General features: G+C 38.8%; 1 protein-coding gene across 8 annotated transcripts in view; it reads left to right on the top strand.

Annotated features, from left to right (window-relative positions):
• The first annotated feature begins 12,592 nt into the window (after positions 1-12,592).
• YES1 (YES proto-oncogene 1, Src family tyrosine kinase) overlaps positions 12,593-18,003 on the top strand; it is a 72,592-nt gene continuing 67,181 nt past the window's right edge. For 4 of the 8 annotated variants that reach the window (XM_026496050.4, XM_057313218.1, XM_057313217.1 and 1 more), the window contains exon 1: positions 12,783-13,026. The gene's annotated coding sequence lies outside the window, so the exon portion shown is untranslated. Of the gene's footprint in view, positions 12,697-12,782; positions 13,027-14,660; positions 14,776-18,003 lie in introns of those variants that run through there. The other 4 variants (XM_057313221.1, XM_057313220.1, XM_048218430.2 and 1 more) reach the window with 3 other exon arrangements.

The following is an 18,003-nucleotide window of genomic DNA, read 5'->3' as shown; positions in this document are numbered from 1 at the left end:
CTCTCTGTCTCAATACATATACACACATGCATGTGCACACACACACGTACACACATACGTACCCTTTTGGTTCTGTTTCTCAGTTTCTCTGGAGAACTTTGACTAATAAAAACTTAAGGCCCACCCAAGAAAATGTCCAAAAAGCCAAGGAGAATGGAAAAACAATGATTCTGTAACATTTTACAGTTCATGTCTAAATAGGATAAAAAAAATGGTCTGGGGGCGCCTGGGTGGCACAGCGGTTAAGCGTCTGCCTTCGGCTCAGGGTGTGATCCCGGCATTATGGGATCGAGCCCCACATCAGGCTCTTCCACTATGAGCCTGCTTCTTCCTCTCCCACTCCCCCTGCTTGTGTTCCCTCTCTCGCTGGCTGTCTCTATCTCTATCGAATAAATAAATAAAATCTTTTTTTAAAAAATGGTCTGTTCCTGTCATAACTCTATCACTTTCTAGTTGTTTGACCTTGAGTAATTCACTTAATCTGAGACTCGTTCATTCATTCATTCATTCATTCATCCACCAAATACTTTCAGAAGGCACTGAGTGTACTGTGTTAGGCTCTAAAGATATCGGGGTAGATAAGATAAAGTCCCCACCCTTAAAAAAATTCAGTAGAATGAGAGCTTTAGACATTTGATAGAAACATTCATGTTCAAAGTCAAGAGTCATAAACGTTGAATCATCAGACTCCTTTATCTCCTACTCTGTCCCCCACACAAACTCCCTACTTCTGGCATCGTTTACACTCTATCTCCACACGTATTTTGGGCTCTGAAACTCTGCCTAAGTCATCTTCTTCCCTTTGAGAAATGCCTTCATAGAACAGATTTCTCCATTATATCCCACTGCTTTTTCAAAGTCCTTTTCAACTGCCTAGTAAGATCTCCCTCTACTCTAATTTCCCAAAATTTTTATTTTCTATGCTCTTCATTAGCATGTATCAGATACGGGCTATTATTCATCTTTGTGTATAATATTCTAGATGTTAAGCTTCTAAAAGCAGAATATATCCTTTTATTTCTTTGTTTCATTCAGTATAATGAGCATTTCTTGAGGAACAATAATGATTTCTACTATTGACTAATGAAGAGAAACTGGGGAATCACCTCCCTTCAGTGTCCTGATTTTTCATAATCTACCCAATGAAGAAAATACCCGATAATGGGAATTCTATGTAAAGTCTTTTTTGTTACGAAGAGAGAAAAAAATTAAGTAGGTTACAAATAGAATAATTTGTTCATAATGTCATTATGACAATAAGGAAATTAATCAAGTCTTTTACTAAGATTAGATATTTTCTGTCCATGACAAATATCCAAAAGTATTTCCTATGTAAGGATTCTAATCTCTATTCAATAGTTAAATACTAATTTTTGAAAAATGCCTAAGCCAGATACAATTTGCAGTTCAAATTTATTTATGTGGTAAAGGAACTGAGCTCTCTAAGAACACAGGTAGGTCTGGGAGCACCTTTTAATTTGTGGAGGCAGTAGAGAAAAGTGATGATGAATCAGACTCAGATTATAATAGTGATGCTGCCTGTTATAACTGCACAAACTTGGGCATGCTAGCCTGACAAAGTCTCATAATGAAAATTCATAAATTAGAATTTTATTCTGTTTTTATTTGGCATAAATTGAAAAGGATATTCATCACAGAAGAATATTTCTGATTCTCAGGACATTTGAACCTCATTAGTACCCAAATTTGTAGGACTGTTATGAGGGATTACATGAACTATGATGACGTGAAGTACTAGTAATTTGCCTGGTATTTAGTGATTGTGAAAAAAAGGACACCTGTTCTTAAGACACAACAGGCCAAAATGGAGTCACTTGTGCTAAGCCTACCTCAGCACACCAAGACTTGATACCCAACCTAATTGCAATTTCAACTTCTCCTAGGAATGTAACCTTGAACTAGTCAATCTGAAATTTCTTGGTCAGCAGTAGCAAGGTAATCCACCTGACAGACCCCTACCATCTTCCAAAGAAAGAAGAGGTAATCCACTCTTTCCTTGTCCCTGTCCCATCTGCTTATAAAAGTCTCCCAATGGGAAGCCTGGATTGCTCAGTCAGTAGACATGTGACTCTTGACCTCAGGGTTGTGAGTTTGAACCCCATATTGGAGGTAGAGTAACTTAAAAATAAAATCTATTTTAAAAAATCTGAAAAAAAATAAATAAAAGTCTACTATTCTGTTTAGCTCCTCAGAGCTTCTCTCTCTTTGCTAGATGGGCCACTGCTTGATTCAGGAATGACTGAATAAAACCTGTTTGATCTTTACATTTACCCAGCTGAATTTTTTTAACACTGACTTAGAAAATAAGTGGCTGGAAAGCTTGTATGTGGCTCGTCACACTAAGTTCTTCATACTAGTTCTGCATTATTCCTACGTGGCTAAAATGTCTGTTAAATGTGTCTTTTTTTTTTTTTTTTAAGATCTTATTTATTTATTTTTGAGAGAGAGACAGAGCATGAATAGGGAGAGGGGTACAGGAAGAGAGAGAAGCAGACTCCCTACTGAGCAGGGAGCCCAATGTGGGACTCAATCCCAAGACCCCAGGATCATGACCTGAGCCAAAGGCAGATGCTTGAACGACTGAGCCCTCCAGGCACCCCATCTGTTAAATGTGTTCTTCCTCTGCCTTGAAGAAATTCATAATCTGATTTTTCTAAAATAGGTTTAATTCGTTAGAAGTTTATCTATTAGGCTTTATACAAATGCTTTTACTTTATGTTATTTAATGTTCTTTGTGGGGATCATTATCTCAAGCATTACTCCAAGGGTATGATTATAGAAGTTTTTATTAAAAGAAACTCAACCAGGGTCTCCCTTCCTCTTTAAGTTCCATGATGAATTCGTAAAATTTCATCTAAATAGCTACATTGTTCCTGGCCCATTAGGCATTAGCAGCAGGATTTAAATTTAATGATTCACAGTGAAGCATTAAAAAGGAAATGTGAAAAATGTACATGATTGTAAATATAAAGGAAATATTCATGATTTGAGCTGAACCAAAGGTAAAAGAATAATAATGGTCCCTGTAGTTAAACTAAAACTTCTAAATAGCCTGTAAGAGTAAAATAGATCCCATAGCAAATGGAAACCAAAGAATGAGAGTATTATATTTATTTCAAATAATTCCAATAACAGAAAACATACTAAATACATGTATACTGAGTATGGGGGGAAGAGCAACACTCCAGGGCTGTATAGTGGGAAAAACTCCTAGGCTCAGAGAATATGGGGCTTAACTCAGGATGGATCGTTAAATATTAAATTATTTTAACTACATGTCAGTTTAAAAGGTGAGGGAGTAACCTCACAGATGGTGGAGAAGACAAATTTAAGTGAATTAGCATTTAAATCAGGGCAAGTGCCTGGTAAAGAACAAACACTCAACAAATAATAGTTTCCAATGTTTTTCTATTTTGTGTCTTTATTTTTTTTTATTTTTTAATTATTTTTTTTATTATTATGTTCAATTAGCCAGCAATAGATTCCAATTTTTATTGCCAAGAGATTGGAAGCTCCTTGAAAATCAGGGACAATGTCAAAATAATTTTTGTGTTTATTGAATTAGTAGAAGAGTGAGAATGTATATGTGCCACAGCATATAGCTATCATCAAGGAAAAAAATAGAAAGAGAATCTAGCATTTGTTCCTGTTGTTTTAATTGCATTGACTTCAGCCATTCTTTTAAATTCTGTTTCTCATTTCTCATGCATCTTGTTATCATTTGCCTCTTTTAGAAGCTAATTAGAACAATTCTGAGATGTGGAAAGACACTAGACATTTTTGTGACGAAATTCAACTGAAGTTGAAGAATTCTTTATATTAGTAGAATGAAACAAAGGAATTAAAGGGGTATTTTTGTTGTTTTTTTTTTTTCTTAAGGCAAGACTATTTATTGCAGAGAAATCTCTCTCTCTTTCTCTCTGTCTCTTTTTAGGTGAAAATTTTTTGCTACTCAGCCAAAACCTTAAGTCTATGGAGGGCACAGGGAAGAGAGTTGATGGTCTGAAATGATATGTTGACTATCCCTCCCCACCTCTTTTAATGCTTTCTCAAATATGGTTTTGTTAATATCAAGGAAACTTTTTTTTTAAGTCAATATTCACCACACAAAATATGTAATTTTATAATATGAAGCGGAGAAGGACTACAAGATTGTAGATCAATTTAAAACTTTGAAGTTTTTTGCCTAATTCTTGGTAGAATGACAGTTAAAACTGTTGGCTCTAAAATTGAACTATTTGGGTTTAATTTCCAGCTCTACCACTTCTAGCTGTATGTTTTTGTCTTAGCTAGGACCTTCTTTTTCCTTCATTTTCTTTGCCTATGAGACAGGAGGGTTTATAATAATTGTACTGCTTCGTACTTTGCAGTGAGGATTGTTAATACATAAAGAGTTCAGAATAGCTTCTGATAAACTGTAAATGATCAAAGAATGTTACCTGCAAGTTTTACAAGATCAGATAGAGATTTTGCTATTACCAAGTCAAATAAATTGATAGAATTTTATAGAAGGAGAGACATTACAAATCAGCTAATACAGTGGATTGCAAACTTTTAATTGTAACACACCGTGAAAAAAATATTTTACATCATGACTCAGTGTGTACACATCTAAAGGAAAATGAGTTTGGCAAAATAATACTTATTATATGTGGTTCACGCTCATATTTCTTTGTTTCATTTTCTAAAAGATGGTGGTTGCCATCTGCTAAATTGTTTTGCTACTTACTAAGGAATTACAACCCACACTGTGAAAAAGTTGATCTAATAAAATGCCTTCCCTTTACAGTGGAGAAAACAAAAAATTTCTTAAGAACTTGGGAAATTCATTTAAGATTACACAATTAGAAAACACGATTCACCGCATTAATGGAATAAAGGATAAAAATTATATAATCCTCTCAACAGATGCAGAAAAACATTTGACAACACTCAACACTGTTTCATGATAAAAGCTTTGAACAAATCAAGAATAGAAGGAACATATAATAAAGGCTCTATGTGACAAACCCACGGCTAACATCATACTCGATGAAAAGCTGAAAGCTTTTCCTCTAAATTCAGGAATGAGACAAAAGTGCCCACTGTTGTAACTCCTATTCGACGTAATACTGGAAGTTCTAGTCAGAGCAATTAGGCAAGAAAAATAAATAAGTGTAATTTCCAGTGGAAAGACTAGACTGCGGGGACAACTGACCATCTATTTGGAAAAAGAGAATAATTAGATCACTACTTCCTATTCTGGGTCAATATCAAACATATTCAAATACACTGAATATTTTAATGTAAAAGGAAATCACAAAAATAGTAGAAAAATATATAAATAACTTTAGAATTAGAAAGGAAATTTTAAGACTGCCAATTTAAAAGAAACCAAAGAGACTTAAAATAGATTAAAATATTTTTCAATTTTTCTGTATTAAAAGAATATCCACAAATAAAGTTAAATGGCACATGAAAACGTGGGGGAAATGTTGTCATTGTTGATAAAAAATAAAGAATTCAAACATTCAAAATACAAAGAATATTTACAAATCCACAAAGAAAGAATAATCACACCTAATTGCAAAGTTGGTAAAGGACAATCCACAAATTTAGACATATGTATGGCCAATAAATGTGTACAAATTTTCTAGGCAACTTTTCTTTTTTCAGATGGACAGTCAGATGTCCCAGTGTCCTATTCTTTCCATTGGAAATTACATTAATGGTGTTTTATTTCTTTATTTTTATACCTTTGATCAATTCTATGTAGTATAAATGGTAATGGATATGCTAAATGACCTTATTGTGGTAATCATTTCACAATAGATATGTGTATCAAATCATGGTGTTCTATACTGTAAACTTATATGTTATATGTCAATTATATCTTAGCAGAGCAGAGGATGAAGATTACATAACTAAATAAAGGCATAAAATTCTACGACCAGAATTTCTTTTGAGATACAATTTACCTACCATAAAATTCACCCTTGAAAGTGTACAACTCAGTGGTTTTTAGTATATTCACATAGTTGTGCAATTGTTACCTCTATCCAATTCCAGAATATTTTCATAACCCCAGAATAAACCCTATACCCACTAGCAGTAGAACCAGAATTAATATTTACTCCCAGACCTAAGATCTTTCCACTGTCAAAGCTTTATATGAATTTCCAAACTGATTATCTTTTTTTTTTTAAGATTTTATTTATTTATTTGACAGAGAGAGAGACAGCCAGCGAAAGAGGGAACACAAGCGGGGGGAGTGGGAGAGGAAGAAGCAGGCTCACAGCAGAGGAGCCCGATGTGGGGCTCGATCCTACAACGCCGGCATCATGCCCTGAGCTGAAGGCAGCCGCTTAACCGCTGTGCCACCCAGGCGCCCCCCAAACTGATTGTCTTAAGTAAAGTTTAATAAGGGTGGATATGTCTAAATGACCAAATTTATCAAATACATGCTTGGACTTCACATGAGTCTGTGCCATTAACCATCTTAAGATTTTATATAAATTTCTATATTCTTTCTAAAAAAACCTACCATATTTTTAAGGGTACGTGACAAACACTTAGGAACAGATCCTCTATATTCTATAAGGACTCAGGAAATGTTTTGTTTTTTGGATGTATAACTCATCATCTCAAAGGAAATGAGACTATTGACTTCTAGAGAGTGTGTGAGACTGGAGCCTTTCACAAAAGGAGGATTTTTTTTTTCTATTTCGAGGTTTTCGAATAAAACTCACAACTAGAAAATAGGTCCTTAAGAGGTCTAAGGAGAATCCACATATTTTCTTGAACAGGAGTTCAAATAAATTTTAAAAGTGCTTCACGGTAATATAAACCAAAATTTTCACTCTGGTTTTAAAAATATCCATTCCTTGGTCTCTGGCCTTGTTTCTATTTTAACTTGTTGGAATTAATTTCACATAAAATGAACATGAGTGCCTATTTTCTATTTTATGCCAAAATTACTGGGTCTCTAAAAGAAAATCTGTCACATTTGGATTATTTAAATAGTATTCTTTTAAGTGTGAGTCATTGTATATTTTTTTGGTTCTTCAGTGCAGGATTGTTGATTCTTTAGTAAACACAGTTTCAAGTATTCATAATGACATAGGCCCATGCAAATTAATGATTCAGAACTCAAGGCTCAAAAAAAAAAAAAAAAAAGAAGAAGAAGAAGAAGAAGAAGAACTCAGGGTTCAAAAAATTGGAAATAGTTGTAGATTAGTGCACTGTAAAGAAATGAAAATGATGATAATGACAATAAAGCCAAAAAATAATTTTAAAAATATAGTAGTAGTAGTAGTATCAAATTAGGTATAAGCTGTAAAAACTGATTTTTAGTATCTAATGAAAATTTCCAAAAGAAAACTATGCATTTTAAATTAAATTAAATAATTAAATTATTAATTCCTTCTTCTCTGAAAAAAAAAAATCCCAATTAAAGCTCTGAAAGTCTATTAATATTTAACATTCCTTGGATTTCAACACAAAGAAAATATCCTACCATTAATTTCTAGTTCTCCAAGTTAAGTCCTAAGACCTTTTAAATACAATATAAACTAAAACATTCACAATTCATCAGGAAATATTGTATAGATGCTTTATGAATGAATGAATAAGTTGATTTTTAAAATACTAAACCTTTCCTGGTGTTGGATTATTAACTGTGTATTGACTCTAATCACTGAGTTATGGTTACTAGGGAAGGCTTAACTACAATTACCTAGCCTTGGCAAATTAAAATGCAAACCTTAACATTGACTTTACCTAGATAATTTGTATTTGGCAAGGCGATTATGTTGTACATGTAGTCATTTCTCAGACATTTGGTTCTCTGTCTGAAGACCCTGGTTTGGGGGAGGTGTCATTGGAAGATTGACAATAGATGCCAAATGCTAATCTCCAGAAATCCATACTTAATGTATGTTGTTTTTCTGAATTGAATTCATTCTTTTTAGGATAGTCTCATGCATCTTTTTCAGTTTGCCCCCAAACCTTTCTTAGAGATACAAGATGATAAAATAATTTCCTACAAATCTAGAATTCCACATTTCTTATTTAGATTCCTATTAATACAAGCAATTTAGCAATTTCAATTATTCCAGAATTTGGAGAAATAAATGCTGTTTTCATGGCCAATGAAATAACATTTAAAAATAATTTCCTTTTTATAATAACAAAGACTTTCAGTAGAATAGGTTTTGGAAACTTTCCTCTCATTAGTTGTATGCTGCTTAACCTCTCCAAACTGGAGGAATCCAATCTGTAATCTGGGATAATACTACCAACCCCCAGGGTGATTATGAGGATTCAGTGAATGATGCAGGTAAAGCACTTGGCATATGTGCAGTGAGGGCTTAATAAAAGATAACCATTGTTGTTCTTGTTATCAATCCTGGTATCTGTACTACCAATCTCACCAATTCATTCACATGACCTAAAACATTTCACCAAAGCATAGATCTTATTTGTTGACTATGTTATTCCCTTAGAAAGAAGAAAAATTAAGTAGCTATTTTAAGTAGTCAAAAGCCCTATTTATATACAAATCAAAAGGAGTATAAATACACTTTACTAAAGGATTAAATGCAGTATGGTTTACATCACATAATAAAATCTGGTCAGATTTTAATTTGCTCAGATTTCATTTACTTTTCACAAATGTGAAAAATAATTATACCACTGAATATACAAAAAGAAGATTTAGCTTAAAAAGGCTATTAAAGGTTTTCAAAAAGCGTAGATTTATTTTCAACACATTTTTTAAAAAATGCCAACTACAATGTTAGCTTGTAAAATACCTAACAATTAACAAGTTCCCTAATACTAACCCTTTATATTTCATAATCTGATGTCAGTTAACTTAAGAGATAAGAGCATGCCTGATTTATAGTTTCTTTTCCAAACCTTTGATGTAGGTAAACATTCTAACTTTAACTTCTTGCCTTCAAGCAAAGTTATGCTCTACTTTTCATAACCCATTTGTAAAGATTTCCAGTAAGTAGCAATCTGGTAGCAATTTTAGTCGTGCTTAAACTCAATGTCAGATACACTGACATATTATGACCACACACCAGCTTAATGTACCAGAAAAGTAAGGGCCAAACACTTGATAATGGCTACAGGAATTGCAAATATAGATCTTGGGAGGAAATGACAAGCCTGCAGGGCAGAGATATCAAATGAGTTTCAACTTCTAACCCAATTTCAGGTGTTTGCTGCCTGAATTGTTATGTTGAGGATTTTGAGGATGGGAGTTAGTGCTCTGGGAGAAAGGATGTGTACTATGCTGTGATCTAAGAGCAATGACTGCCCTGGGCAGGCAGGCTTTGCCAACTCTGCCGTAAGTTTGGGGTGTTACATGTGGCTCAAAGCAATTAGAGTCAGCAATGGGGTCCTACAATATCTTATGCCTGCTTTTCACTATGCATCTTCTTCATCCTCTCTCTGGAAACCAGTTCCCCCATCCCGTGCCCACCCCCTCTATGTGCATGAGACAGGAGATGCTTCCCTTACAGTATTTGAGTTTCCTGTCAGTAGTACAAACAAGTAGCTGAGACTAAGTAGTGGTTTTTATTTGCAAAGAACAGAGGTCTGTACTTAATTTAAGCAGAAAGAGAATTTTCTTTTGGAAGTTCAGAGAAAGGACAGGAAGATTGGTGGAACACACTCATGCAGGAGCCAAGGAAGGCAGGGCAGAGTCCAGGTCCTGCCATAGGGATGGTCTGCTTGGCATGCAGGCACCATCGGCACTGGACACTTGCCTATAGCTACTGGACTCCCCTATCCCTAGACATCGGTCTTCTGCCACTGGATTCTCAATACCACAGCCACCATGAATAATCACCAAGTCACCTTTGTGTCACTCCCTCAAAATTCAAAATTCCAAGGTGAAGCCTGGGAATAGAGGTACTCAGATCACAGGGGACACTCCTGCTATCAGTAGAGGATTTGTTCTCAGAGAAGAGGAACTTGAGTTAAACAATACCCTCAAAAGATGTCCACCTCATGCTATATTCTGCTAGGAAGGCATGTGAGAAGATGCCATGTGCCATCCAGCTTAGAGACTGCTGACACAGAACTAAGTTGAGAGTGTGAGAGTTTAAAGTTAAAAGTAAGGCTAACTAGGATTAGGCAGAGTGGGTACCAGGAGGAGCTAGAGCAGAAACTAGGGCTTTTGCTAGATATAACAGGCCTGGGACCAAACTGCAGGAGAACCAGAAAGAATGTGGGTTAAAGAAACAAACCAAGAGATGACCCCAAAGTAGGTTCCAACCCAAAGACCAGACTTCCAAAAAATAGTCCTGGAGCTGGGGAGGCACACTGGGCACAGGATGGAATTCGGTTTTAGACCAGGTAGCCAAGTTTAGAAGCTGGAGAGAACAAAAAAACAGAGCAAAAAGATGGGCTGGTTTTGCTGAAGCTTACATAAGATTGGTATTTGTTACATCTATTCATTGTAGGACATGTTCATATACATCCAATGAATTCGTTCTCTTAAGCTTTGGCCAGTTGAGGGGAAGTAAAAACTATAACACACTAGCACCAGTCCTTGAGGCAATGAAGGCATCAGGAACATTCAGAAATTGATGGATTTATTGCACCTCTCCCTAACATTCAAGGATGAATACTTTCCATTTGCCTAATTTTCTAATCTTTGTTTAGAGGGGTCCTCATATTCTTCCTAATTGGGACTAAGAGCAATTTTAGCCAGGTGGAGGAGGCAAGGCTAATATGCTTTAAGTAACTTCAGGCATCAAGTGGACATGAGAAGATCCAGGCTTTGAGTGGTTAGCACAAGTCCAGTGGAAAGCATTTTGAGAGCGGTTGTGACAGGATGGTTATCAGAGAGCAGAGACCAGCGCATGCATCCTGTGTAGGACTGCAGGCTTTCTAGTTATCAGGAGAAGAAAATCATCATCATCAGCCTCAGTGATGGAAGCAGCAGCAGCAGCAGCAGGTAGATTTATCCTAAACACAAACATTTCCTAGCAAAATCACGAGTTCTAGGGTGAGCTCAAATGTGCTCCAGCTAAACTCTATTGTAGATGAATATTCCAAAAGCCAAAACAGGGAATGAGTTAACAAAAAGATTCAAAATGAGGATGAATAGAAGAAAACTCAGTAAGTTAACAGAACATGTAGGAGATTTTGACACCCTTTCCCACCTTTAGAACTCCATACAGAACATTTTCAAAGCCACCTCATCCCTTAAACTAGGGTAAACTAGTACTTTAGAGTTCACTTTTTGAGGCTGTGAGTTTAGGACAACAAAAATATCTGTATTTTATCTAAAAGTTTAGAAAAGTAACAGTCAAAAATTTACTTTCTAGTTTAAAAAAAAACCGGACTATAAATCTACATGAAAATGTTTGATCCCCAATACAGCTAAGGGCAAATGAAATTTTAGTAGCTAAGTCCAGTTAAAGCACCATGCCATATTATGTGTACCTCTTCGTTAATGTGAATGCCAATGCCTACCTTTGGTTCATTTAGTGAGCTGAAGAAAAAATTTCAAACCCTTATATGCATTTCCTAAATTCCTAGAATACCAGAATACTGACACATGATTGTGCTATTTCTTACTTGTCAAAGATGATTCTGAATTTCGCTGAAAACCACAAAGGAAACCAACAGACCCACATTAATAGTTCCGATAACCCCACCAAGGAGGAAATACAGAGAGGAAGTGGGGCAGAAGTGATTTTAGCAGAAGAGCCTCAATGTTCATTCAGCCTGTTCTGACACTGACTAACCCTCATCTTTATCCCAGTTCCTTCTGGATCCTCTCCCTTCTCCTTCAGGGGCTGGCTACTGGGCAGACAGGAAAGGTGATTGGATTCGGATTAGCAGAATTCTAGTTGTGGCTGCTGCACTTTCGGGGTCGCAGCCTCAGTTTCCACAGCTGTCAAACAGGATATTAATACCTATCCCTCACTGGAAAGTTGCCGGGATCGTATAAGAATACGTTGTCTCCAGACAAGCCAAGGCCACCATTACTGGGAGAGTCGCCAAGAGAATTCAGCTTCGGTTCCTTCTCCCGGCAAGGCTGGTTCGACCAACAATCAACAGGAAGCTGCAGGAGTTGGGACAGGATCCCCGGCTCGGAAAGAGGCCAGACGCGAGCGTTTTTGGACGGCGATCAGGACGGTGATGAGAGCATTAGGAACGCCCCCCTGGCTCACGCGGCTGGGCTGAGATTTTACTATCGGCGACAAAGGCTGCGGAAGCATAGTACTAAAAAGCAAACAGTTAACCAAAATAACTCAATCCTGTCCTCCCCCACAAAAACAAACAAAGCCCAAAGCCGTCGGCACTACAGAACGGGGCGAAGGGAACTGAGAAAGGCAGAGGGGGCGGAAGCTGCACCCCTCACTCCATCTCCAGGGGCAGTCGAGTCCGCGGCCGTAGGGTCCGCGGAAGGGGAGGGGGCGCTGTGGGTCCGCTCTCCGCGTGCAAGAAGCGCCTCCTCCTCACGCCCCCTCAGCCAGCGCCGCCTCGGGAATCCGCCCCGGACCCCGCCGCCATGTTGGGTCCGGATAAGTGACTCGGACTACAAGCCGACGGGGACGGCGGGGGGACGGCCCGCAGCCCGCGAAGCGCGCCGGCGCCGGAAGGCGGGGGGCGCTCGAGCCCGGGCGGGCGCGGCGCGAGTTCCGGTGAGCAAGCCGGCCGCGCGCGCAGGTAGCCGCAGCCCCCGCCCTCGCCCTCGCCCTCGCCCCCGCCCTCGCCCCCGCCCCGCCCCCGCCGAGGAGGGGCGGAGCCGGGAGTGAGGGCGGGCGCCGCGCGGAGTGGAGGTGGAGAGTGAGGCCGAGGGGTGGGGGAGCCCGGGAATTCCCTCCTCCTGAAGTAACGAGTGCGGGGCGGCTGTGCCGTCGTCGCTGCAGCCGGGCGCTCGGGACGAGGAGGTGGAGGAGGGAGAGGGCCCCGCGGGCCTCGCCTCCGCCCGCCGCCCTCTCCTCGCTACCCCGAGCCGCGGTAGCGGCGACTCATGAGAGCGCGGCTGGAGGGCAGGTAAGGACCCGGCGGGGCCCCGCGGGCGGAGGCGGCCGACCCCGGCCCGGGCAGTGCTAGGCCCCGGCACCCGCCCGCGCCCAAAGGCGCCGGCGCTCCCCGCCCCCGCAGGTTTGGAGTCGGGAAGTTGGGGAGAAACTTCTCCCCTCCCCCGTCCCGGCTCGCCCAGCGGGCGTGTCTCCTTCCCGGCGCTACCTGCTGGCCCCCTGACTCGGTCTCCGCCCCGTCCAGTCCTTCCCGGTCCCGCCCAAGTCCGACTTAAGGTCCTTGGAGCGGTAGGCTACCTCCCTTCGGTGCCTGGGGGCAAGGTTAATTTTGGCTCGCTCGGCCACACTGAGGGCCGAGAGCTGCGGCCCCTTTCTGTCCCGGAGCCGAGGGTCTCCGTGTTAGCTGACGCCGGCTGGCAACTGTGCTGGGGGAGCGGACGTGGGTGTGTGTGGGGGCGAGTGGGTGAGCCTCTCGCTTTACTTGGTTTGATTGAAAACCGCAACATGTTAAAGTTTTCCTTTGTTTTGGGTTGGGGGTTGGGAAGTATGCCTTTCAGCATCCACTTTTACAGTATTATGCCACTCCGCCTCCCATTTGGTTCGGTTCTCTGTCCACATGTTACAGAAAATTTTGTCTTAAAGTGTGTTTTTCTTCTTAATAATTGCTTCCAGCTTTTGCTTTATTGGGCATGGGGCAGCGTCGTTTTAAGAAGCTTTTCGAAAACCAAGTCCGATGTAGGGATTACTTGAATTTTTGTTTTGTGGTGAGTGGAAAATAAGTCCAATGCAAGGACGGCTTTAATTTTTGTTTTGTAGTGAGTGGGACACAACATAGTTCGGATTTGGTTGAATTATTTTCTGTGTAATTAATTGAAACAGGCATGGAGTAGTATACGTTCTAACAATTTATAAATTATTAAAGAAATGAGAAGTCTCTAATGGAATCGCAACTTTATGTTCATGCCATTATGTATATGTGTTTCATGGTGTGCTTTCACATACATGCTTTCACATATACCTGCATATGATTGTAGTGTATTTGTGTCCTTGTAACTGTAGGATTGCAGTGACAGAAGTATCGCGATAATTCTGTACACATTTAAACCATCTTGTTAAATTTCTAAAGTTAAGTTACACACTAAGGAAAACATTACTAAATGTGTACATGTAACTATGCACTTAAGACAGCACCTGGTAAATCTAGTATCTTAACTGGGGCAATGGCATACAGTGGACAGAAAACTTTTTGAATGGGCAGGTTATGAAGGAGTGTCTTGTAGAAGAAAGAGGATCTTGTGTGCATCATACGTGATTTTCATATATTCTGTAAGAAAGTCATATTTCACTAAGCCATACATATGTTTTCTTTTACTAATATGTGAGGCACCTGTCATAGTTGACATTTAAGAAAGGAAGTTTAAAAATTTTAAATTTTGGACATTACCTAAACTTCCGTGGAGATTTTGAATGCTCGTTGACAATCACAGGGTCTTAAATTTGAAAAAGAAAAGGAAACAGTTGCTTTTGATTTGAATCTAAATACAAGACAGTTCATATCCGTGTTTTCAGAATAAAAGATAAAAAAGCTCTTAAAATACGTACTCTGCTGTAACCACCATAATGTTATAATAACTTTTAATTTTGCAGTATGTTTTTGCTGACTTCATAAACCACAAAATTGACTCTTTTCTATTCAACCGAAAGTGAAATTACGGCTTTGACCTGTCTTCCTGGGATAGGTGGAATTTGTCTTATGGCTGAAGTATGTTAACACATGGCTTAAGTTTTGTTTAATTCTTAAGTTTTTGTTTAATTCTTAAGTTTTTGTTTAGTTCTTAAGTTAATTCTTAATACATGGCTTAAGTTTTTTTTAATTCAGGAAAATCTCAAGCTGAAAAATCAATGTCCATACAAATAAATCTTCTTCCTGATATGTAATGTTAAGAGAATAAATGTTATAAGCTAATAGCAACAACACAGTATAAGTGAACTATTATTACCAGCCCATGGTATAAGATTTATTAATGCAAAGTTCAAATTTGCATCTTTTTAGGCAGTAAATAATTTGTTAACGTGAGTAATTTTTCTTTACAAACATACGTAACTCTCGATCTAGTGTTCAATGTAGGCATCATTTATTAGTTCCTATTAGCATTATATTAAAAAGAGGTACAAATCCAGTTACAAAATAAGTCATGGGAATGTAAGGTACAGCATAGGGATATGGTCAGTAATATTATAATAACTTTGTATGGTGACAAATGGTAACCAGACTTATTGAGGGGTTTGTTTTATGATGTATAAAAATATCAAGTCACTATGAGGTACAGTTGAAACTGGCAGGGTATTGGATGTCATTTATACTTCAATTTAAAAAAGTGCCTAATATCAAAAAATTTAAAAGCAATACTAAGCTCTGCTGTCTGGGAATGCAGACTTGGGCAATAAAACTATTTAAAAAAAAACCTGCAAGGAAATGATTTCTATAAAAGTAAAGATAACGGGAGGTGGGAAGAAGTTATGATTGGGACCCAGCTTCTGCAGTGGTGACAAAGTTTTAACCCGGTGGTGGTTGCAGGGGTGGTCTTAGTGTATTCACAAAGCCATACATTTGTTCTGTGTGCCTTTCTGTATCTGTTTTAGTTCACATAGGACTTATTTTTTAAGGCGACTATGTGTAATATACTATATAAGGTGTTTGTGTAAAGAACTTAACATTTAGGGGCGCCTGGGTGGTGCAGTCGTTGAGCGTCTGCCTTTGGCTCAGGGCGTGATCCCGGCGTTTTGGGATCGAGCCCCACATCAGGCTCCTCTGCTGGGAGCCTGCTTCTTCCTCTCCCACTCCCCCTGTTTGTATTCCCTCTCTCGCTGGCTGTTTCTCTCTGTCAAATAAATAAAATCTTTAAAAAAAAAACAAAAAACTTAACATTTAGTGACTGCCTTTAGAACACTGCCTGGGCTGTCCTTTGCAAACAGGATTAGACTTACTAAATCTTAATTGTCATATTCCAGCTATTGTTTGTCACTACTTTGACATGTAAATAACATGTTAATTATGTTAATATTTTGAGGGAGAACACCAGATTTTACTAACTCTAAATCCTCTTAGCTTATATATTGTAAATTCCCAGACAGCAGAGCTTAGGTAGTCAAAATGTTTATTAAACTAATGGATACTAAATATAAAATACAGTTTTTTTTCATAAAATCATGTAAATGACATCTATCACATCAGGGTGATAAGTCTTTTAACCATTTTTTCTTTTTTTAAGGATTTTACTAGAGAGAGAGCATGCGTGTACACACACACACACACACACACACACACACACACACACACACACACTCTGGAGGGGGAGGGCCAAAGGGAGAAGGAGAAGCAGACTCCCCACTGAGGGGGAGTCTGAGGCAGGGTTGGATCCCAGGATCCTGAGATCATGACCCTAGCCAAAGGCAGACGCTTAACTGACTAAATCACCCAGGCGCCCCCCATTTTCTGTTTTCTGTAACAGTAATTCTTTGGATCAGTAATTTTGGCCTTAGTTTTGATATTCTTAAGGATGTCATGAAATTCTCAGCATAATAAGTTTTCGTTTACTTAAGCTTTATGAAGATGTGCCATATGGCACCTAACAGAAGAGTATGTTTTGTTTCAAGAAAGCAAATGACAGTATGGTGTTGGAGTTTCAAAAATGCTGAGAATCATTGTATTATGCTACTTGCTTTATGTAATAGCTTGCTGTTTTAGTTGTCGATTTTGTTGCTTTGCATTGTCGTAATGTAGAGTTAAAGAAGAAATCACGTCTGTGCCAGATTCTTATATCACAGGAACTTTCAGTCATGTTATAAAGGTGATGTTTGTGGCACTGGCTTTGTTATGTGAGTATTTACAGGAAGTTTTAGTTAAGATCTTCCATTGTTCAGAGCTCTACATGGCTTAGGTCACCTTCAGTTCACATTTAAACAGGTCTATAATACAAATCCAGAGTTCTTCCAGAGAAGTACAACTGCTTTTCTTTACAGGTAATAATCTGTTCCTATTAAAGTATCTTGGTATCTTATTGGTAGTGTGTACAGCAGTTTGTGTGTGGCTGTGGTAGGGTATGTATTATTGCTTTTCTTCCTCTCAGCTGCTCCAGTGCCACAATTAGGCTGAGTATTGCTCAGCTGCAGCTGCTGGGTGATTATGAACCATCCAGCTCCTGTCTAAACTCAGAGGCAGATTTAGCAAAAGGAGCTATAGTAACAGCAGAGGGTGAAAGAGAAGAGCCAGTGCTGCTGCCAATATCATTTTAACATGTCTCTGTGCCAAGGAATTGTTGGCTGCAGCAGCACTACTGTTGTCTTGGAACGAGCAGACTTGATGGCAACATATCCGGGTCTGGATTGAGTTTACCTGATGTTACTCTTTAAAATCTTGAAGCTCACTCCAGGAAAGAGAGAGAATCCTGTAATTTCAAAGTACAGGATAATACTGATGGACTGAATTACAAGCGTCAGTGCCCAGGATAGCGCCCTTCAGTTTCCCTTGCTTGAGTGTATATATGTGGCTGTAGGCTCCCTGAAGTTTATACCATAGACTCCATGCTGCTTTAAACTGTGTCACTTAGAAGTGCTGCTGCTCTTACTGTTTGTGGAGTGGCAGGAGAGTTTATATGCAAGTTCTTTGGACACCCTACTTTTTTCCCAGGAAGTGGAAGATTCTCAAGAGGGATTATTTCTAGAACTACTTGCACATGGTATTTCCCCTGTGTCTGCCTGAATTTTGCAAGTAGGAACCCTAGATTCTTTTCTGTTGTTCTTTATTCCTGGGGTATGAGAAGATGGACATCAACAAACGCAGATACATTATCAGCTATATGTGGCAAGCCCCAGGCTGGAAGATGCCATAGGCAAATTTTGCTGCTTCTGAAATGTTACTCATTTTATAAACATGCTAAGCAAAGAGCAGCATCTTGTCCTCTCTCCTACCATGACTGTCAGAAAATCT

This window comes from Ursus arctos, unplaced genomic scaffold (assembly GCF_023065955.2).
Source record: "Ursus arctos isolate Adak ecotype North America unplaced genomic scaffold, UrsArc2.0 scaffold_17, whole genome shotgun sequence".
Lineage (NCBI taxonomy): Eukaryota > Metazoa > Chordata > Mammalia > Carnivora > Ursidae > Ursus > Ursus arctos.
The sequence above is the reverse complement of the archived record's forward strand: the minus strand, read 5'-3'. Positions and strand labels throughout refer to the sequence as shown.